The sequence below is a fragment of the Gracilinanus agilis genome, chromosome 6 (assembly GCF_016433145.1).
Source record: "Gracilinanus agilis isolate LMUSP501 chromosome 6, AgileGrace, whole genome shotgun sequence".
In the NCBI taxonomy this organism is placed as follows: domain Eukaryota; kingdom Metazoa; phylum Chordata; class Mammalia; order Didelphimorphia; family Didelphidae; genus Gracilinanus; species Gracilinanus agilis.
The window spans coordinates 4447176-4461719 of record NC_058135.1 but is presented as its reverse complement, the minus strand read 5'-3'; the positions used below and the strand labels follow the sequence as shown (position 1 = coordinate 4461719).

The following is a 14544-nucleotide window of genomic DNA, read 5'->3' as shown; positions in this document are numbered from 1 at the left end:
CTCCCGTCTCTTCCTGCGCCTGCTAGCCAAAGAGGGCAGTTCAAAGTCACTTCCCCCTATTTAAAGCTGTCCCTCACCTTGAATACGTAATCCAAAACTGGAAACCCGTTGGACCACGGGAAATATAGTTTTTAAGGTCCCCACTTGTCCATAGAAATATATATATATACTTTTAGATGGCATTTCCCAAATTCCAATTAACAATATATATATACATATATATACACACACGTGTGTGTATTCATATGTACACATATATATGTATACATATATATGAATCAGGATTCCAGAGAGGGAAAGACAGAAAGACAGACAGAGATAAAGACAGAAAAAAAAGAAAGAAAGAAAAGAACAAAGAGAACAAAGAAAGAAGAAAAGGAGGGAAGAAAGAAAGAAAAAAGTAAGAAAAGAGGAAGGAAGGGAAAGAGACAAATACAGGAAGACAAAAATACTGAGACATAGAAGAAGGAAGGGAGAGGGAGAGACAGAGATAGAGAATGAGACAAAATAGAGGAAAGAGAGAGGGAGGAAATGAGAAAAACAGGAGTTGATGAAGGAGAGAATCAAAACTCTGAAAAAAATGCTGAGGCATCTTTTTGACATATTAATTCTTATAGGAGGCTTTTTATGTGAAAACAAGTCCAACACATTTTGATGAGTACTGGCTTGTGTACAAAATCCAGGGTGTGTGTCTTTAAGTAGTGTCATAACTACCATAAATTTCCCCACTCTGGGCATATTTTAACTTAATTATTGTTCTTAGTTTACAATTGAAAAGGTTTGGACTTTTTTTCAGTATAGTCAATTACACAACACATAAACAACTCTGATTCATGAAAAAAAAAGTTGATGCGGCTGCACATAATTGTCTCTAAAACAAAAATCCTTATTTGGTTCTAACTTTGAGAACACAGTAAGCACATGAAGTCTATCTCTTATGTTACCACTGTAATATTTGCCCATAACACCACACACTCAGAAAGCCAGTGTAAGCATTCCGTTATCAAAAATGGAGTTAAATGTATGTTGCCCTCATTTCTGGACACTCCTATGATGGCTGGATTGTCTCTCAGTTTATCTGTTACTCATGTGTCCTTTCCTGGCAGAAATCCACTGCCATCTCATAAATTTATGATATGTTGCTGGTTGCCAGGAAACTGATGCCTTGACTTTTGTTTGGGAGATTATAGAGTCCAGCTCTACATAGATTTCTTGTGTGGGTTTGAATTACCTATGGAGGGAAGCTGAAATTTGGAAAGTAATGGGTAAAGATTAAGAATCAGAAAGAGTGAGCCATATTAGGAGCAGAGAGACAAGGAACACAGGAACAAAACTTTAGCATGGTGTCAGCAGGTAAGTGCTCAGGAATCAGCAAGAGTCCAAGAGAGTGGACTCAGCAAGCTGCAGTATTTATTATAAGCTTCAAGGATGGATTTTAGGATAGGGGGGTCCTGCAATGTCAATCAAACAAGTGGCACAACAGAAGTATTAACATAACACTGACACCAATTACAAGATAAAGGAATGGATAGCAATAGAGAGACTCTTTGGTCTGTCACAGCTGGTACATACATCATACATGTACCTTAGATGAGTGTTCTGTTCTAAAATATATCACTTGCCATTTGTTTTATTTTTCTGGAGATGATTTATTAATTCATTCAATTTCAACTTTATTTTTTTGTTTGAGAATCTCTGGGAAATTATCCTTGATAATTTTTTGTAATATGATGTCTAAGGTTTTTTTCTTGATCGTGGGTTTCAGTTAGTCTAATAATTCTCAAATTGTCTCTCCTAGATGTGTTTTCTAAGTTAGTTGTTTCTTCAATAAGATATTTCATGTTTTCCCCTGTTTTTTTTATTCCTTTGATTCTGCTTTATTGTTTCTTGATTTCTCGTGAAATCATTAGTTTCTAGAATCTAGATGGTCAATTCTGATTTTCAAGATCTGATGATACTGTCAGTTTTTGGTTCTCTTTTTTCAATTGGCCCATTTCTCCTTGCATCAATTTCATTTATCCTTACATCAATTTCATTTCTCTTCCCCACTTTTTCTCTGCTTCTCTTAATAGGTTTTTGAAGTCTTTTTTGAGCTCTTCCAGAATCTGTGTCCAATCCATATTTTCTTTTGAACTTTGCATGTGTTTCCTTTGCTTTCACTGGTCCCTTCTGTATCTGTGCCTTTCTTTTTGTCTCCATAAAAGTTCTTTAGTTAGGTGCTTTTTTTGTTGTTTGCTCATTTTTCCTATCTAATTATTGGTAGGCTCAGTTTTCTGGGATGTTGAGATACCCTCTTAAATTTCAGTCCTTCCTTGATGTTATTCTCAGCTTATTTTCTGAGTTTTTACCAGTTTCAGTTCTTGGAAGCTGATGTAAAGAAGTGAGGACTGAGATCTCTGAGAGACCCCTCTCCCTGTTGATTCAGTTGACCCTTTGAGATGCTGATGGATTAAGGACTTGCTTCAGGCTTGGACATAAGCTTTTGATATCACTCAGAACTTGAACAGGTCAGGGGCTGATCAAATTCTGGCCTTAGGCCTAACCTCATTTTTTTTTATCTCACTGTGCACTTGATCCAATCAGACACATGCTTGATTGCCCTATCCTGGAGCTCCATCCTTAGTTTTGGGCAACAAGATACAGTGGGTGCCCTCTGTGAACTATCCTCACCCCAAAGTATAACTATGTCCTCATCCTGAGCATAGACTGGGAATCCAGGCTTTGCTCTGAGGCCACAGTCATCAGCCCACTTCAACCCAGACTGCTCTGGGCTGTGACTTCTTCACAGATTTGAAAGTTCAAGAGATATGGGTTGGCTTGTACCACTATTTGCCCAGGCAGAATCTCAGAATCTGAATATTGGTTTGGACTTAGGTTCACCTGGGACAACAGATGTGTATGTGGGGGTTGGGAGTGAGGGAGTGGCTTGTTCTTGTCTTGCTCTTCCCTCTTTGCTGGTTCTACTTTCCTCTCATGCCAGTGCCCCAGTTGTTCTCTGCCTACCTTTTGGGTTTTTCTTTTCTCGAAAGTTGTTTTACTTTGTCTCCTTGTTGGTTCTTTCGCTCCTGTATTAATTTATTTATTTAATCCTCTCTTAATTTTTAAAATTAATTAATTAATTAATTGATTTAATCTTCTAATTGATCCTCTCTTGATCATAGAGGATTCTTGTGGTGACATGGAGAAGCTCTGGTTCACTCCACCATCTTGACTCCACTCTCAGAAGTCCATTTGTTTTATTTTTAATCCAGGAAAATTTAAGCTAGTTGAGGTGAGCAACCATTTCGCTTTCTCTTTATATCCCCAGTGACTAGTGTAATGCCATATAAATCAGAACCTTCTTTAAAAATATTTGTGGGCAATTAAACAGCACAGTGGATAAAGTGCTAGACTTGGAGTCAGAGTTCAAATCTTGCCTTAGATAATTATAAGCTGGACACACAGTTTCCTTATCTTTAAAATAGGCATATATTAGTAATATGTATTCATAACGTTGTGAGATGGAATGAGATAACATATGTAAAGCACTTTGCAAATGCTGAAGTATCATTTCAGTGCTAGTTATTAAATTGACTAGACTACCTTTATGTTTTCTGAAATCAAACCCAGATGAAGATGAAATAGAAGCATCTAACCTTTGACTCCTGAGCATTCAACATTCCAGATTGTTCTATATGTCATATCTACTTGTAAAATTATTTAGTGAATTTTCTAAAAATACTTGCAAACCCATTTGGAGTTGAGGAGCCAAATGAGGGCACAATGAATGTTCAGGACATTCTTTGAATTTAAATCATGAAGATTAATTCATCCTGGTGCAAGAGAAAGACCATGAGACTAAAACTAAGATGTTCTAGATTCTAGTCTGACTACATAATTAATTATATATATGAATTATGGGCAAGTTAAATAATTGATGTTCACTTTCCTCATCTGTCACTAAATGTCTTCTTTTATAGATTTTAACTTGAGGAAACTTCTAGGATATTGTGTCTAATCCTCACGTTTTTAAGGGGAGGGAACTGAGGCTTGCAGAGCAATGACCTGCCCAAGACCAAACAACTAATAATGATCACTCATTCTAAGTCAAGAATTAGATTATGAGCCATTATTGTTCTTGTTTTTATTTTAATAAGGCAAAGTTGTTGGGTTTTTAAAGTTGTTTTACTGGAGGCAACTGGTGGCTAAAATACTGGACTTGGAGCCTTAGAATCCCAGACCCAGAGCTGGAAGAGCTCTTGGAGACCTTTTAGTTCAACTTCTTGAGGCCTAGTGAGGCTAATTAACTTGGCTAATTAAAAAAAAAAAGAACCAGAATTGAATCAGAACTCAGGTTCTCTCATTTCAAATCTATCTCAGACCATTTTCCATCATACTACACTGACTTCTTTCAAATCCCAAATCCGACTTGTCATTACCTCCTCAATGGTCAGGCAACTGTCTAAGATTTATCTATAGATTAAAAGAGGGATTGCAATTTACCCACAGTTACAAAACCTCCTGTCGGCACCTTAGAAATGTGGATGTTGTCTTTAAGATAATATGATTTAAAATTTTGATTGCTGTCTTATATAATCAGTAATTCCTTTGGGGCATAGTACTTCAGCAATGATGAATTTATTAAAGTATTAATGTATTAATCTAATGATTGCGAACTCCTCAGAAGCAGGCACTGGCTTTTATGTCTCTTTGTAGCCTCAGCCTTTAGCACAATGCCTGGCACTTAGAAAAGGCTAGATGACTAACTGCTCAACTGAAGTTTGGTAGAGAAATCCAGATTTTATGATCAGTAAAATATAAATGACATATAAACTCAAGGGCACTGACTGTTTTGCTGTGAATCAGTTTCCCCAGTTCCTAGTGCAAAGCCTGACCTAAAATAAACATTTAATGAATGCTTAGGGAATTGGATTTAATATATTTCTTATCACATACTGAAATCATAGGTCTCTATTTAACATACAGATGTGCATATTATCCAAAGATTTTCTGCACTTAGAGAGAAGTTGCATTATTTGTTTTTCTTTGTAGAAAAGTACATTTCTCACCCAAACTGCCTGGATTTTTGTATAGAGGCCCTATGCAAACAATATCCTCCTCCCTAAAATAAAAAAAAAAAGTTGTATTTTTTCCAGCTTAAGGTAACCCTCATTTTAGATCACTGGCAAGATAATACACCATCGTTTTCCTTGTGCGAGAATATGCTAGTCAAAATCGTTTACGTACCTACTGGAATCCGAGATCAAATTACCTGTACTAACCATTGGGGAATTTTTTAAAGATGTAAATATTCTTTACTCTAGCCTTCTCATAGCAGAAGTATGAGTCACTTGCAAACCATAATAGATTCTGGCTATGCTATATAATGAAGTGTATTGGATACAGTGAAATAGTGAATCCAGGCCCCATGGCAGAAGAATTTCCAGTGGTTTCCAAAGGAAAGAGAGGGGGAGGACAGTAGAAAACAAGGAAAGATACAAATTATGACACTTTTGTAGCAAATGAAGTAATTTGGGGAAAGAAACTGGGATGACTTAAATCTTAAGTGATAAATAGCAATGCTGCATAATTGCCATGGAATCCTGCTCCTTTTCATGTTTGGATTTCAGTGGTCTGTATTTGACACATAAAAAGAAATGTGATCTGCAGCCTTCTGAATCCAAAAGTATGCTACTGATTCCTTCTACCAACCAGCTAATATAATATAGAGTGCTAGTCTTTGTTGCCAAAGAAAAGAGCTAGTTCTAGGATGATAGAGAGGGTAGTTGAAGAAAGAAGGGATTTATAAATGTTTCTGTGCTAGAGAAACGTGACTTGTTATTATCATACGATATGATGACAAGGACATATTTTGTAGGGCTTAAATTTTTAGATCTGGTCAAAATGTATATATGTATTAAGAAGAATACTTGAGTTAGTACCTTAGCGCCAGACAAGGTCAGCTAGCCAGCCAATCATGACTGCTGCGAAGTTCCGACATAGGCCATGACTCCACTTTTCCAACTTGGCAAGGTCGACAGAAAGAAAGAGCAACTCGCGTCAAAGGGCCCTTCGGTTAAATGGCAGCGAGCTGCAGATAGCCCAGATCCCACACGCAGAAGCAGCCTTTGTCTCCTGCCTACCCCTTCCATTCTTACGGTACTCGGTCCCAAATGCTCAGAGGCTTTTTAGGTTACTCTTTTCACATACCAAGTTCAAATGAAATATTTGGTGTCTGAATAGTCGTCACTATGTGGCTATAAATTACACACACTTTCTCTCTAATTAGGTCACCCAACTTCTAACTTACTGGGAAAAGAAGAAGTGTTTTTTGTTTCTTTATTTTTCCATCATTACTTCCCTATCAGAGGAAGAAATGGGATAGTCAGCTGACAAAAGAAGCTCCCTAGTCTAGGATGGAGAAGATAGAAGAGCTGCAAGCAGGAACCAGGTGGTCTCACAGACCACCATCTGCAGTGTTGACTGCATCTCTCTCTGCAGCTGACCCAGTTAGGCTCCCCTCACCTGGCAAACTATAGCAGGCTAGTCTTGCTTTTCTTCTGCCCGTGATTCCCAGCAAGGAGTCCCAGAGAATTCTCTGCTCTGATGACTCCAGGAGTCTGCCATAGCCATCTCTTCTCTTGGGGAAGATGGAATCCAGCCCAGTATGTTCCCTACTGGTTTCCCCATAGAAGTCTGTCACTCTCTCAAAATACAGAGAAAACAGAAGAACTTAAAGTCAGAAGTGGTTTTCATCCTTTTAAATCATCTAACTCTCATTGGCCTGGAGGGAGGAGAGGGATTATATTGTAAAATGGGCTTTGATAAAGTCTCTTTACTTCTAAAGATAAATATATATGTATTATATATACATAAATACATGTGTATGTATGTTTGTATCTCGTCATATTTACGGAGCTATTTCCATCGCTCATTATTTTCCCATGAAGTCAGTTTCTCAGACATACAATGCTATTTCATGTCATCTCATATATATGAGATGAGATACTGTCTTAATTAAATTTTGTATTTCCTCCAGCATCTAACACAAAATTATTTATACTGAATGAGATTAAGATATATTTTTGAATGAATTTAAAAATTAACTCATCAGGCATACTAGAAGTATGTTCTTCTGTAAAGAGTATGGATTTGGAGCCTAATTACCTGTGTTCAAATCCTAAATATAGGGAGAACAGCCAGAAGTTGAATACTATATTATACTCTACGCTAGAGGGAACACATTTGCAGTGTTTTGTTAGTTCTGGAGGCTGTGTGTTAGGAGGGCTAGTGATCATCCTGAGAGAGTGTGGAGGAGAGCTACCTAAATGGTGAAGAGACCTGAATTCATGCTAAAAGGGTATTGGTAGCCTTCAAAAGAGAAGACTCAAGGGTCACATGGACAGCACTGATGATGATTATGTTCTGTGGGACTCTAGAGAGCAAAACTTAGAATAGTGGATGGAGTTTGGGAAAAATTCCAAGTTGAACTTGATTTAAAGAAATGCTTCCTTGTGCTAGGTTATCTCCATGTTTTTCTTCCCTTCCCTCTTGCATATGAAAACGTATACTCTCTTCAGCAGTGGAATCTTCAGTCTGCAAAGACAGATGCAAAAGTCTGGGCATAAAGCCATTATGGATCATTTTGATGTGGCCCAAGGAATGCACTGCAGCAGAGGAGATGGTGCTATTGGGTTAGGGTGTGTGTAAATGGAGCTCCGGCCCATTCATAGTCAAAACTCTACTTACACAGGCATAGAGATGATGTCATCCTCACTTAGTGGAAGGGGAGAGGAGTGACCCACACGTGACAATAAGTAACAAATCGAGAACAAGGGACGGCCCTTTGGGCAGTCCAAATCAGCGTAGAGGCTGCCATTGGTCCACTTGAGTTAGAGGCGGACCCCCAGGAAGTAACAGAGACACCATCTCTTTAAGTATGTTGGTTACTTCCTGTGGAGGCAGTTCCAGCTTTGAACTTGGCACTGACAGATCTCAGCTGAGACCTCAGACGGCTTCCACTCTGAATGGTCACGTGGGTAAGTTAGGCTGACTTCCTCGGCCTACCTTTGGTGTTCTTCCAAACTCTACCTTAAGTAGGCCCCGGCCTATCTGATTGCTAGGCCTTGTGGCTCGTAGCCTCATTTATTTAGCCTTTTAACCTTCTCTCTCTGTCCAGGTCTCTGCAGGCCTGGGCTAGCCTCTCCCTCTCTCTATTTCCCTACCTTTTACCCTCCTAACTGTAAATAAACTACCTTAAACCCAGTCCTGACTTGGGTCTATTTTAATTATGGAATCAACCTGAATTGTTGATTCCTGGCGGTCACACTTTAAATATATATCTATAAAATACCTAAAATCTCCCTCTTACAGTTGCAAAGATCAAATAAGATGATATCTGCAAAGCACTTAGCAAAATGCCAGGCAGACAGTAGATGATGTAAATATTATTATATGTATGTATATACAAACATACGCATATAATATTATTGTTACAACTACTACTATTAATTAGTTAATAGTAATTAATATATAAATAAAGTAATTAATAAACTGATTTAAATTTTTCAAAGATACATATATATACATATACATTATATCTCCTCCTTTTATTTTACATCTATTATTTATTACCCCATAAGCATATATATATATATATACATATATATATAGCAATGAACAAATGTATGTATATCTCCTTTACTGTTCATAGTAACACTGAGGTAGATTCTATAGTGTTTTCATCTCCATTTCATAGATGAAGAAAATGAAGTTTGGCAAAGTTAGCTGACTTGCCCTTTGTCACAAAGCTAATGAGTATCAAAAGTAAGAATTGACCCCAGTTATTCTCCATGATTCAAATGTCAACAGCTAGGAAATGTCCAAGGTCAAATTTGAACCCAGGACCACCCGCCTTCAAGCCTGACTCTCTAGCCAATGAGCCACCTACCTGCCCCTGGATAATATTTTTACATGAGGACTCTAAAGCCCTCATTGACAATTTGAATCTAATTGTAGCCGGGCACAATTGTCTTTTTTTTTACTACTTATAGCTCTGATCTTAGCTGTGTCCATAAGTTTAGGATACATAATGTCCTGATCTACTAGTGGCTTTAGCTTGGGAAACTTAATCAGCTTAATGGAGGAGGAAATTGTTCAAGAAGAGTCAAATACTGATTGGAAGGTTCTTTGTCCTATATGTTTACTATCCTCTTTGCCTTTTAATTATTCATTTTCACCTGTACTTCAATACTGATACCTTAGAAAAATGCGTCTTAGTGGATTACTGCCATTTGTTGTCCTCTGTTTTGTCTGGATTCCAAGTAGTGCCACATATTAAGAAACATTTTCCAAGCTCAAATTTCTGCAGGATAAGTACATTTATATGTATGTATACACCCATTTCCACATTCACATATATATGCTTATGTGTTTACATATACATGCAAATATAGATATATAACAAACTTTTAATGAACATTTCTAAATTAGATTGAGGATTTTTAAAAAGTGTATCTTTACTGAAAAAACATAAAAACTTCAAATGTATTCGAGAAAAAATGATGCCATAAGCAAATTGTAAAAAGAAAGAGCTAAGCAAACTGTTAATGACAAGTGACAATTGAAGAAAATGTTTTCTGGTATGGGTGCAGCAATACCAAAATAATATGTGAGAACTAATTTTGTAAATTATATGTATTTTTAATTGTCTATGGTCGTCCATACAGTATTGAGGGGGGGGGGGGAAGACGAAAGGAGGGAAGAACAGAAGAAAAGAGGCATAAACACAAAATTCTTTCATTTCACCAACTTCATCTAAGTCTAGATGTGCAAAAGTTTTAGCTATATCTAGAGCTGGTCAAATGGCAATATTAAACTTGATCATATTTTCCAAAATAAGTTTTCAGGATAACGATGATAAGAGAAAGTAAAGAAAATCATGGTGAAATAAAAGCCTAATTACTACCCAGGGATATCCTTTTGACAATGGAGGAAGATCAATGCATTTTTACAGAGAAGTAACGAAGAAAAAGCAAATAAACAATTGTGTATAAGAAATAAAACATGTTCTGTAGAATGCCTTCCCTTTGCTGTCATCTGTACAAACTCATCATAGTCTGTATATATCTGTTCCCATGATCATGTCTCTTTTTCTTCAGTGATCAGCTTCTTCCTCAATATGTTAACTTCTTTCCATACTTTCTCATCATTTGTCCAAGTTCTGCTGCACTCATTATAGCCCTTATCATATAATATCCTCATCAAGCTTACAAAGGTTGCTTGATTTTCTTCTTCATCTTCTCTCTCTCATTGTTCTTGCCATCATTGTCAAAAATTCTTGAAAGTCAATTGTGCTGTTACCATCATCACTTCCTTCATTAAGAAAACCCTTTAATTCAATTTCTATGGGGTTCTACCCAAATGACCTCATTCAAATCTCCAGTTCCCTTGATGTTTTACTATCATCTCTATCCTTATAAAAGAGGGAAAAGGCATCTTTGAGTTCTGCAGTCCACTCCTTTGTCAGTTGATCAGCCATGCTGTTAGCCCTATAGTGACCAAGCTCCTCTCAGACAGCCTGCAGGCTTGGTTGTTGCCTGCAGACATTTATAAGAGGATTAATGGTAAAGAAGACTATTCTACATTTTCTTTCCCTCTGCCTTTGCAAAGAGTAGTGTACCGAGTATACAGCATTTAGGGTTTAAAATTTCTAATATTGCCTAAAGCATTGCTTTAGCATTCCAGAGATTAAAAGTAAACCACAATGATTCATTGTGTATATATCCTAAAAGAAAACAAATTTAGAGCTTAAGAAGGACTGTAAGATGCTGTTGTCTCCTTGAGAGACAACCATAACACAGTGGCTAGAAAGGGGGCTGTTGAGTCACAAATACTTGAGTTTGAGGTTTCCCTCTGACACATACTATTGTTTGACTCCAGAAAAATCACTTAACTCTCTGTGATCTAGGCAGCTTTCCAAGATTAAACATTGCAGAGATGGCCCTGATCTTTGCTGGTAGATGTAGTTTTCTTATCTATATATCCCCTAGATGAGTGAAATCATAGTCCTTTTTGCATCATAATTTCTGTGTTTAAATCATATTTAAATTTCAGTCATGTGTGCATGTGTGGCAAATGGTACGTGTGTCTTCACTAGAACCAGAGATCAAAACACCCAAAGTCCAAGATTGGCTCTGGCTGTGTCATGAGACTAGTCAAAATACAGCTAGGACCAAGAGAAGGGCAGGCAGGTATTGGGACCAGCACTTAGCAGGGGTCTAATTCTAAGGACTCAGAGATCAGAAAAAAATGCTGATGATCTGCGAGCCAGCGAGTATAAAGTGAGCAGTTAGATAGCATAAGCAGCTTGTCAAAGATGAAAGCTCTTTGTTAGGAATAACAAAGTCTTCAATAAATCAGTATCTGTAATCCAGTAAATCCAAATACTTCTAACTGAGGCTGTTCCTAGGTCATAGATTGCCCTTTAGCCTCATACTTCTATGTGAGAAACGCAGGACTGGCAGGTACAGAAGGGGATGACACCTGATGGCCTTATAAGTTCCATTTTTGCTCTGGTTCTTATAAATAGGGCAGAACAGAAGAACCTGGACTCTAGAGATATGTTGGTAAGTTGATAAGAAATTATTAGCACTTTATTGTGTGCTGAGTACTAAGAATACAAAGGCAACCTCTGCATTGTTTTCATTTGCATTTCTCTAATTATGAAAGATTTAGAATATTTTTTTCATTTGCTTATTGATAGTTTTGATTTTTTTAAACCTGAAACTGTGTATTGATGACCCTTGACCATTTTTCAGTTGAGGAATGGCTTGATTTTTTTCACACAATTGACTTAGCTCCTTATAAATTTGGGAAATTAGACCTTTGTCAGAGTTTTTTGTTATACATTTTCCCCAATTTGTTGCTTCCCTTCTAATTTAGGTTGCATTGGTTTTGTTTGTATAGAAACTTTTAAATTTAATATAATAAAAATTATTCATTTTACCTTTTGTAGTGTTTTCTAACTCCTGCTTTGTCTCAAATTCCTTCCTTTTCCATAGATCTGACAGGTATGTAAAGACTGTCTATTAAGGAGTAGAGAATTTGTGTCAATAGAAGGAGTACTAATGTGTAGATAAAGCAAAGTCTTATTTATTGAATATAAGGAGCTAGGAAACTATTATAGTAACTTTGGCAAGAAAGGATGAGGGCCTAGAGGAAAGATAACAGATGCAAAAGATATTTAGCACCTGAAATCCACCAATTAGATAGGTAAAATGAGGGAAACTAGGATGACCGTGAGGATATGAACTTCATTGACTAGAAGTTAGAAAAAAGGATGAGGTTCTTTTTGGCATAGAACTCAGAGCAAGGAGGAGGATGGATGGAGAATCTTGCAAGGCTGAGTCAGACAGACTTAGAGTAAGAAACTTTAAATCTATGCTTATCTATCTTTTCTATTTCAAGTGATTATTAATAAACTTTATAGAAAATTTTAAAAAAGGAAAGAAAGGGGGGGGCAGCTGGGTAGCTCAGTGGAGTGAGAGCCAGGCCTAGAGAAGGGAGGTCCTAGGTTCAAACCCGGCCTCAGCCACTTCCCAGCTGTGTGACCCTGGGCAAGTCACTTGACCCCCATTGCCCACCCTTACCAATCTTCCACCTATGAGACAATACACCGAAGTACAAGGGTTTAAAAAAAAAAACGGAAAGAAAGAAGGATGAGACTAGGAGGAAAGGATAAGGTTTTCCATTTTGGACATGTTATATTCATGATGCCTAAGGAATTTTCAAGTGGATATTTCAAGCAAGCAATTAGATATGTCCATAAGAGAGATGAAGGCTAAAAATATCAATTTGGGAGTCTGTGGAAATAGTAGTTGACACCATGGTGACTTGAGATCCCCAAGAAAGTGTTGAAAGATAGTAAGTGGGTCCAGACTGGACACATACAAGATGAATGAGTCCCAAATGACAAATCTGCAAAAGGACTGCAAAGAACTGTCTGAAAGATGGCAGAAGAACAAAGGAAAGACAGGGGTCAGAAAGACCCAAAGAAAGTATATATAGATGAATGAGACAATTAGCGGAGTCAAATGCTAGAGATGATTCAAGAGGATGAGAACAAGAAAATAAAGACTGGGGAAGGGCACTGGGTTAGGAAATAGGTATTTCTGAGCCTGCGTAGAACAGTTTCAGTTAGAAAACAGAAAATGTAGGCAACTAGTATTGATACATTTCTACTTCTTCCTCAGAAGATTGCCTATGAAATGGTAGAAAAAAAACTATATAAAGTGATTGCTTAAGCAAATGGTGGTGTCAGATGAAGAATATGTGTGAGCATGTGTTTGTGTGTGTGTGTGTGTGTGTGTGTGTGTGTGTGTGTGTGTGTGTGTGTGTGTTCGTCTTTGTGTGCTTTAGAGATGGGAACAATTTGGATGTGTTTGTAGGGAGTAATGAAAGAGCTAGTACTAGAAGAGGTAAGGTGGAAATGGGTTGGGATGTGATCAAGCCCACAATTTGGGGAGGGATTGGTATTGACTAGGAGAAGGACCATTTCATCCTTTGACACAAAACAAAGAAAATAAAAATAGAAAAATGACTATTGATGTTTCATCAGAGCTTTATTTGGGAAATTGTTGAGTTCATATAAAAGGTTGATTATGGATTTAGATTTGGGAGATACCTTAGAGATCATCCAACCTAGAGATTCTTAACTTGTGTGTGTGTGTATGTATGCATGTATGTGTAATGTGTGTGTGTGTGTGATATGGTTCCCTCTGGAATACTGGTAAATTTTATGGATCCCTTCTCAGAATGATGTTTATTCCCCATATTAATAATTGATCATTGTTAAATATGAAAAGGAAATGTTCAATGATAGTTGAAATAAATGCATTTTTCTCATAGATGCCTGGGGTGTCCATAGACTTCATTTTAACATCCTCTAATCTAGGGCATCAAATAAAGAAACTGAAGCCCACAGAGGGGAAATAATAATGAAAATGTATTCAGTAGTAGAGCTTATGTCTCTAGACACCAAACTCATCTTTTTCTAGTGCTACATGCTTCTCAAAACAGTTCATGGGGGGGGGGGGGGGAAGTACTGTTCAGACCTCAGCAAAGCAGCTTGGGATCTCTTTGGAATTTTTTTGGTTGGGTGCAGCTTTTGCTATTTATCAATAATTCCAGTTTAGTCTTTCTTTTTCTCACTCTGGTTTGAATTTTTAGGGCCCAGTTCCAAGAGGAAGCACATGCTTCCCAGTATTTACTCAGACTTCTGCAATCTTCTGAACTAAACAATTTTGCTTAGGTAGGGCACGAAGCAAATAACCCTGGCTTGGATTGCTCAAACAAAGCTGCTAATATTTGTAAAAATCTATAAACACTACATGTCAAAGGAATGTTTGTTTAGCTTGAGTTGAAAATCAGCACTGGAGATGGAAGTGAATATGGGGAGAGGAAGGGAAAATATTTTTTTTCCTCCCAAAGTTGAGGTATACCCTTTAGAGGGGGAAAAAATTGTAGATTTTTTCAACCATTAAAAATGGGAATTTTTCTTTGCCT

At 37.3% G+C, this 14544-nt stretch overlaps 1 protein-coding gene across 1 annotated transcript in view; it reads left to right on the top strand.

Moving 5' to 3' along the window:
* The window catches only part of FAT4 (FAT atypical cadherin 4), a 235259-nt gene that overhangs the window by 91711 nt on the left and 129004 nt on the right, over positions 1–14544 (top strand). The window lies entirely within an intron of this gene.